At 52.8% G+C, this 7,885-nt stretch overlaps 1 protein-coding gene and 1 pseudogene across 1 annotated transcript in view; one reads left to right on the top strand and one right to left on the bottom strand.

Annotated features, from left to right (window-relative positions):
* CAPN8 (calpain 8) overlaps positions 1 to 7,885 on the bottom strand; it is a 47,546-nt gene that overhangs the window by 32,694 nt on the left and 6,967 nt on the right. The window lies entirely within an intron of this gene.
* On the top strand, positions 3,643 to 3,751 carry LOC111740289 (annotated as a pseudogene).

Raw genomic sequence — 7,885 nt, 5'->3', positions numbered from 1 at the left:
GAATCTCTCACTGTATCTTCAGACGGAAGCCCCTTCCACCTTTCAGAGACCCAGTGAGGGTCGTGTCTAGCTCCACGTTTCAACGCTGTGGCCAGCATCGCATACATACGCCAGGCTGTGAACACTCAGGTTGCCTGAGCAAACAGGAAGTAAACTGGGGCCCGGGACCCGCCTCTGAGGACCTGTCATCTGCTCAGAAGGGCTCCATCGCCAGGTCATCCTGGAAAGCCCTTTGCTCGATCTGCCCTTCTCTCTCCCAACCGAGAGGTCCATGTTTGTCCCCAGATTAATTCCTTTCCCCAACCAACCTCATATCCTCTCTCTCTCTCTCTCTCTCTCTCTCACATGCGCACATGCACACACACACACACACACACACACACACACACACACACGCAAGCACGCACGCACGGCAACCCCTCCCACCCGCTCTCACACCACAGACAGAGGCCACCCTCCCGGCGGCGGCCGAGGGCGGTAGGGGTGGTGCGGGCAGTCATAGATTTTATTGCTTCTCCTTAAAGAAGACTCGAGCGGGGCAGTATCTCATTAAAAGGCAACTTCCAAAGAGTGAATAAAATGACAAAGCATGTCTTCCCCTCCCTCCGGCCTTCCCGTTAACACCTGTGATCATGGCGTTCCTCTGCTCAGAAACCTTCAACTTCCTCCGCTGCTTAAGAGCAAAATGCAAACTAACAGGGCGTCGAGACCTTTACAGCAAACCCCGACCCCGCGTCTCAGGCTTTCCCCATTCCATTCCCGCCGAGACTCTAACCTCCAGTCAAACTCGGATATGCACGAAGCAGGCCCCGGTCCTTCCACGGCCACGCATTTGTTCATTTGTCCCCTCTGCTTGCAAAGTACTCACTGCAGCACCACCCGGTGAATCTCTCGCCTCCTCCACGAAGCCTTCCCTGATGCCTCCCACTCTCCAACTACAAGTCACCTCCTCTCCTTGAGTTTCCTAAAGCCCTTAGTTATACTTCTCTGTGCACTGATCTCAAGCTGCTGCAGATCGTGGCCACCAGCTGGACTGGACTCAAAGCTCCGTCGTGCATCAGCTGCTTGGCAGACTTCCAGACCCCTCCCTCCCCAGAGCACCTGGCTTCGCTTGAGTGTGACTCTTTCTCCCCTGTTCCTCTCCACTCTCCTCCCGCAGAGCAAGGCTGTGGCTGCTTTCATCTTGGCATCCACAGCAGATGGCTGACACATAGTAGGGGCTCCTTGAATGTTTGGTGAATAATAGTAAATAAGCGAGTCACTAAATGAATGAATGAACCGTATTTTGTTCTTGGGCAAATCCCCAGCAGGACCCGACGTGGGTTTGCACCTGAATCCCCCTGGCATGTGGGGAGGTGGAGCCCAACCAGGACAAGTAAGTGTGAAGCTGACAGAGTCCACCTCCACCAAGATCACGGGCCCTTTGCCTCCGAAGCGCTGGGCAGAGGGAGATAACAGGAGGGGACCATCAGGCATACGGGCCTCTGGGGAATGAACGGGGTGACCGTTCAGCAGCAACCCTCTGTGAGGCAGGTGGCCTCTCAGAGACCAGAGCAACCGCACGGCCTTCACTGCTGGGCATCCCTGCCTCCTCTGATAGGGATGTTCTTGCTCTCAGACCACCCAAAACGCTCCTTAGACTTTATAATTCCAGGCACGGAAACAAAACGCCCCTCAGCTACTGACATCAAATAAGGCTTCCCAGCTGGAGGAAAGTTTAATTTTCTCTTCATCTGCTTCACTCCCGACATTTCACAGGCCCCACCTGGCTCCCGTGGCAAGCACAGAGCTCCGAGGAGATGCAGGGCGTACGCGGGCTCTCGGATGCCTGCCAGTGACGACGTAAGGTGCGAATGCATTGTCACAGCAGAGATGCTTTTCCCCAGGGGACGTATCCAGATGAGCGTGTCCCCCTTCAGAGAGTCCTCGTGGGAGAACTGACATGTCTTCTGTTGCTTAAACGGTTTCAGGAGCTTGTTTTGGGGACCGGTCTTGAAGCTTCTGGCACATTACTTGGGTTCTTCTCAATGAGGACACAGCTTTGAAATTTGAGCATAATTTTGATTTTCAAAAGCAGCCAAGAGGCTTTCGGATCCAAGTTGAGTAGTGAATAAGGTGGACCAAAAAGCTGGGAAATGACCTTAATGAATGAGCACCTCCTCCCCAGCCACTTGCAGAGAGGGGGCTGGTCATGGGTGAGTTTTTTCCAGCCAGGGAGGTGGCGGGAGTGCAGGACGAGCGGGGGGGTCCTTTGGGGCCACTGACTTCATGGGAAGTCAGGGAACAACCTGAGCTTTGCACTCCCTACTCTTTATTCGGGTTATATATGTAATGGGCTTCATATTTATTAAAATAGCAAACTGATTTTTTTTTTGTTCCACTCAAATAATGATCCCCCGGCACCTCCTGCCCTCGGCATCGGAGGGCTTCGGGGCTTCCAGAAGCCAGACGGACCTCAATCACCACAATGAAGCCATCGCTCTGCTGTCAGGGGAAGTTCTACGTCAATCAAGGAATAATAACCCTGAGTCAGGCTTTGTTACAAAAGAAATCTTTGAATTCATAAATTCCCTCTGCATATTGTAATCGAAGCCAGTGTCATCATAGGTCACGGGCCGCGGGAACTCAGGCTGTCACGAGGGAACTTCCCGAACGCCGGGGGAGGACGTGGAGATGCTCTGGCTACCGAGAGAAGGAGGGAGGAGGGAAAGAAAGAGCAAGGGTCGGACATTGGAACCCCTTCCCCACCTCGAGGTCGACCAGTGTGGGGGAGCAGAAGCCATGGTTTTCAACCCCAGGAGAAAGACGAAGCAGGGAGGACGAATGTCCCGGAGAGGACCGGGGACTCTGGCAGCGGAGAACTCAGAAGGCGAGCGACACCCCCCAGCGCCCCCTCTGCCGTCACACTGTGTCGCGGAGGGCAGGGAGGAAAGGGCAGTCGGCCCGCCTGCCGAGGCCATGGTGACTGTGTGGTGACACGTCGGCACCCACTGAGTGGGCCTGGGTCGGCCCGGGGAGGTCCACTAGACCCTGACGGTACCCGGAGAACAGACCACGCTATACGCCAGTCACGACTCCAGGAGACCAGCCAGAACCCGGGAGACAGCACGAGGTCCCGCTGGCCCCTGTCCCATAGACCAGAGGACATATGGCCTTCCTTGTATCCAGGCACCAGCTGGGACCTTTAAGAAGCAATAGATCACCAAAGTGATTGCATGAGAAACATTTATCCAAAAGAGAGGAAAACTTGAAATAGGCAGAGGCGGAAATACTTTTAATTGGCTCGTGTATGTTTCCCTCCCACTCGGGGTCAGTGGAAATCCCAGCTCCCCAGCAAGCTGCGAAGAGTCCAGGAAAACAAAAAATGCTATGCCGATGGCACATCTGAATGTCACGCGAAGATTCTGACCCTGCGAAGATGTGTTTACTTTGTAAAAATCTGCCTTCAATATGTGATCACAGCCGAGGCAGCCTTCCCCGGCTCTCTGCTATAAGGCTGCGTTCAGGGCTTCATACACAGGCGCTATTTCGGCTCCGCACCTCAGTGCTAAGCGATCTGGAAGCTCATGAGAGGCGGGCAGGGGGCCTCACGCTTCTCACAGACCCTAGCGTAAAACGCTTACTTAAGAAATCATGTCGGGGGTCTACAGCCATGCCACCCCGATCCTGTCTGATCTCGGAAGCTAAGCGGGGTCAGGCCTGGTTAGTACTTGGATGGGAGACCACCGAGGAAGACCAGGTGCTGTAGGCAGGAAGGGAGGGAGGGAGGGAGGGAGGAAGGAAGGAAGGAAGGAAGGAAGGAAGGAAGGAAGGAAGGAAGGAAGGAAGGAAGGAAGGAAGGAAGGAAGGAAGGAAGGAAGGAAGGAAGGAAGGAAGACAAAGAAAAAGAAAGACAAACCACGTCGGTATGAATATGTCAGGACGGATTTGAAAATTCATACCTTGGAGGGAAGTTCTGTGCCTACCCTGGCAGCCTCCATGGAATTAAGAAAGTGGTGAGCCATGGAGGAAAAGATGAGTAACTGGCTTTCCAGAAAAATCCCTCAGGTCCCCTGTGGCCTCAAAAAATAAAGTACAAGAGGCCACGAGCATGATGCCAGCAGTGGACACCAGCAGAAGGCCAAGGCGGGAACCAGGCCCCCCACGCCTCAGCAGCACAGCCAGCTCACACGCAAGGACCCAGCCGGGCTGGTCCTCCGGCACCATCTTGGAAACAAGAAGGGCAGAGCGGAGAAATGTGGAAGACTAGCCAGTTACCCAAAAGGGTCTGAGTCATACCTAAAACGACTGTTTCAATTACTGATTGCACGAAGTTTTGAATGGAATTGGGCTCGCTTGAGTTCCTGACTTCACTAGGCGGGGCTCAGCACCTTCTCTGAGCCTACAGATGTACTTCGGTTTAATGCACTTCGCACATCTGGAGGTTGCCTATGATAAATCCTGCTAAATCCTGAAGCAGTTTAATCCAATGGTTTCTGGGCAGGGTGAGTTCCTACAAGACGAAGATGAGAGAAAAATGCCCTCCAGGCTCAACCCTTCATCCTCCAAGAGTTTCCATGAAATCGCATAAGGAGAGTGACTTTCTGGATTTGAATGTCCAGGCTTAGCACCAGGTCAAGCGGGCATGTAATCCTCGCCTTCCTGATGAGCAGAGCTGAGGCTCTCAGCAGTTAAGTGACCTCCCAAGGTCAGCCAGGCAGCGTCAGAGCTAAGACTAGTCAGTCCCACAAGATGATGAGCGTGCTGCCCTTCCCAAGTGTTCCAGAGCCGCTCAGAAGCTGAAGCAAACAAACAGGATTATCACCATTTGAAATACATGCCCTGGATCTCCAGGCAGGACGAACAAGAAATTTCTCGAACCTTCTCTCCTCCCCTCAGACCACACACGGCCTCTCACGAGCCCCTCCGCATCCTGACTTCCCATGACCTCCACCTCCTGGTATTTCTTCACCCTCTGACCCACCTCATATAACAGCATCTACCTACGTTGCAATAACATAAAACAGTTGCTAATTCTTGGACTTGTTAGGAAGATAACAACGAGATAATCTGTGTAAAGTGCTTAGTTAGCTCGGTGCCTGCCACATAGAAAGCCTTCGGTAAACCCCCTTCTCGTTAGCTATTATCATCCAACATGAATTAACCAGAAACACAGGGGATCCCAAGCGAGTGACTCAGCAAACCTTTACTGAGCATCTACTACGCCACGGGAAACACGAAATGGAACTGGCGCTAGGAAGTTGCCGGCACCATTCTCTATTCATGCCCCGTCAGTCTGGCCTGTGGAGACTTTTCTCTCTCAGGCTTCCACGCCACAAGCTTCTCAGTTGCTCAGGCCTGAGAGCTATTTTAATTCCTTTTTCCTTCACTCCACTCCTATCCGCTTGATTCCCAAATGCTTTCGATGGAATTCCTAAATAACTCCCAAAGCTGGCCGCTCCTTTCTGACGCCCCTGCCATGCATTGCTTTCTCTCCCACTGGGACCCTCTGACCCCCAAATATTCATTAACCAGGAGCCGTAATGAGGAGGTTGCAGAAAGAAGCACATCTGTCGTGATGTGAAAATATTCAGGCATTTGCACTTGAAACCTCGTCCCCACGAAGCACGAGTAGCTATTCCTTCCCTGGATCACGCCAGTCTCGGGAAAATGGAATGCAAAGTGCTTGCAAAGTGACACTGAACATTTGGCTAAATTCGCAGGATTTCATGAAATTAGTGGAGGTGACATTGGAGACCTGCCCAAGGAGCATCTGGAGCTGAAGCAGGTACAGCTGAGGACGAGGACCGGCTCGGCTCAAGGCGGGATTGACACTCGCGAAGACAAAAGAACTGTTTGAGCACCGCAGGACCGAAGGCGGACCTCGGGAAAAGCGATGCCGTGTTTCGATGTTTTCTTAACGATGCTTCGAAAGTCAGGCGAGAAGTGGAGGGAGGGTGCTGCGTGCTGCGTGCTGCCGTCTCGTAATTTTTTTCAGGAAAAATCAGGAAGGGAGGAAGGACAAAATGTCAATCATCCGTTCTTTCCTTGTTCTAGGATTTTGCACAGAGCTGCAATTGTCACATAAGGATTGTGAAATCTATGGAAATTTTTTTCATAATTTTCCGTAGCATTTTTCAAAGTCACCGAAAACGTTTTAGGAACTGCTGGAAACGCGGGCTTCCGTGTGCCTCCCGGCGGCCCTCCTTGGACACCAGCCGGCCTCAGGTGGCGAAGGCGTCTCGTGCCGCGGTTGTCTGCTGCCCGGTGTTCCCATTCTTCCCGCTGCAGCAAGTCTGGCTGAACACGACCCTGCTAAGGGACCGTCCATGCTTCCCCACTGCCCTTAGGAATAAAGTCCAAAGTCCCCCACCCAGCGCGAAGGCCCTGACCATCCGGCCGCTGCCCCTTTGCACTCAGCCCCGCCCCATGCCCGGCTCCGTCTATCCAAAGGGCCTTCGCTCACATGCTTTCCGCCGTCTGGAGCCCTCTTCCCCTCTGTCTTTCCCAGGAGACGACACCAGTTTATTCAAAGAAGGCACGTAATGCCCAGTTACGGCATGAACGAATGAGCCGTGAAAGTTCTTCCCGATTCCGACAAATTGGTGTGTGCGTGATGAGCCCTGTGTCTCTTCGCTCTGACAAGCGTCCCGCCACCAGCCATCCCTGATTCCACCGTGCGGTCCCTACCTCCTGACGGATTCGTAAATTAAGATCTAGCACGCGTCACTGGAATATCTTCCTCCGTGTTGTGGTCGCCTGAGCACGAGCTGCCGTTGTCCTCGAAGCAAGACCTGAGGGCACGTCGGTCCCTGATATCGCAATGCCCAGAAACGCGGTAAGGGGGTGAGCGATTAGGGTCACCCTAAGAGAAGTGCCGCCCACCCAGTTTCAAAGATGAGCCCCACGTCTTACTGGCATTTTTCTGAGCGATGACCACGTGACTCCTTACGGCAACCATAATTTTTATAACCTCAAAATCGCTGCTTTCGAGCTGTCCTACATATAATAAAGCACACTAAATAATCTGCTTCGGTGCCCCCCACACACACACACACAGGCCAGCTCACATCTCCACTTTCTGGTCCCTATAGTTACCCAGACGACGCCCCTCAGACCTGACAGCAGGGAGCAGAGGCCTGGCTCCTCGCGTTTGGCCGAGGACAGTTCCTAGCAGGTTATCTTTTGAATCAGAGGCCATCTTGCTTTACCCTCTAAGTTATCAGTGGGGAGGAAAAGGGGAAAAAAAGAAAGAAAACTCTTCACAGCTGAGGGAACCGATCCAAATTATTTCAGAGTCTCTTCACGAGGCCCCTCAGGCCGATTCTCGTCTAATCTCTGCTGTCGTGGAAGGAGTAACTGTCGATGGCGGGAAATCGCTTCCAGTCACCCTTCTCTCTCCCCTCGCTTTAAATCAGGACTCTAATGCTATGTAGGGGGGGAACATTTTCTTAGTAGATTATAAAAATGGAATCGATGCGCTGGAGGAGAAGAAAAATCAGTAGGTAAATACATTTGGGGCTCATGTGAAAACATCGCAGAGCCAGTTTCGAGGAAGCGGTGCGCTGACTGAATTGAAGGCCCTTTGGATGTAAAAATAAGACAAACACTAGGAGCCAGGCCTAATGGAGACAGAAATGAAAAAAAAAAAAAAAATGAGCACTGTGACTCATCGTTAGCACTGGCCAAGGCTGAAATCCACGCGGTGAGGTACCAAGCGGCCTTGTCTCTTTGTGCTGGGGCGGGCTACACGGGTCGCCCAAAGCTGCCCTCCGAAAATGATTGAAAATAGTCCAGCACTCCCAGACCAGCGCTGGGGATCCTGAGGCTTCTCAGTGCACACCTGGGTCCTTAAAGTGCATCGAATAGTAGACACGGGACAGCGGAGCGTCCCCCGGGCCAAATG

The sequence above is a fragment of the Pteropus vampyrus genome, unplaced genomic scaffold, assembly GCF_000151845.1.
Source record: "Pteropus vampyrus isolate Shadow unplaced genomic scaffold, Pvam_2.0 Scaffold60, whole genome shotgun sequence".
NCBI lineage: Eukaryota > Metazoa > Chordata > Mammalia > Chiroptera > Pteropodidae > Pteropus > Pteropus vampyrus.
The sequence above is the reverse complement of the archived record's forward strand: the minus strand, read 5'-3'. Positions and strand labels throughout refer to the sequence as shown.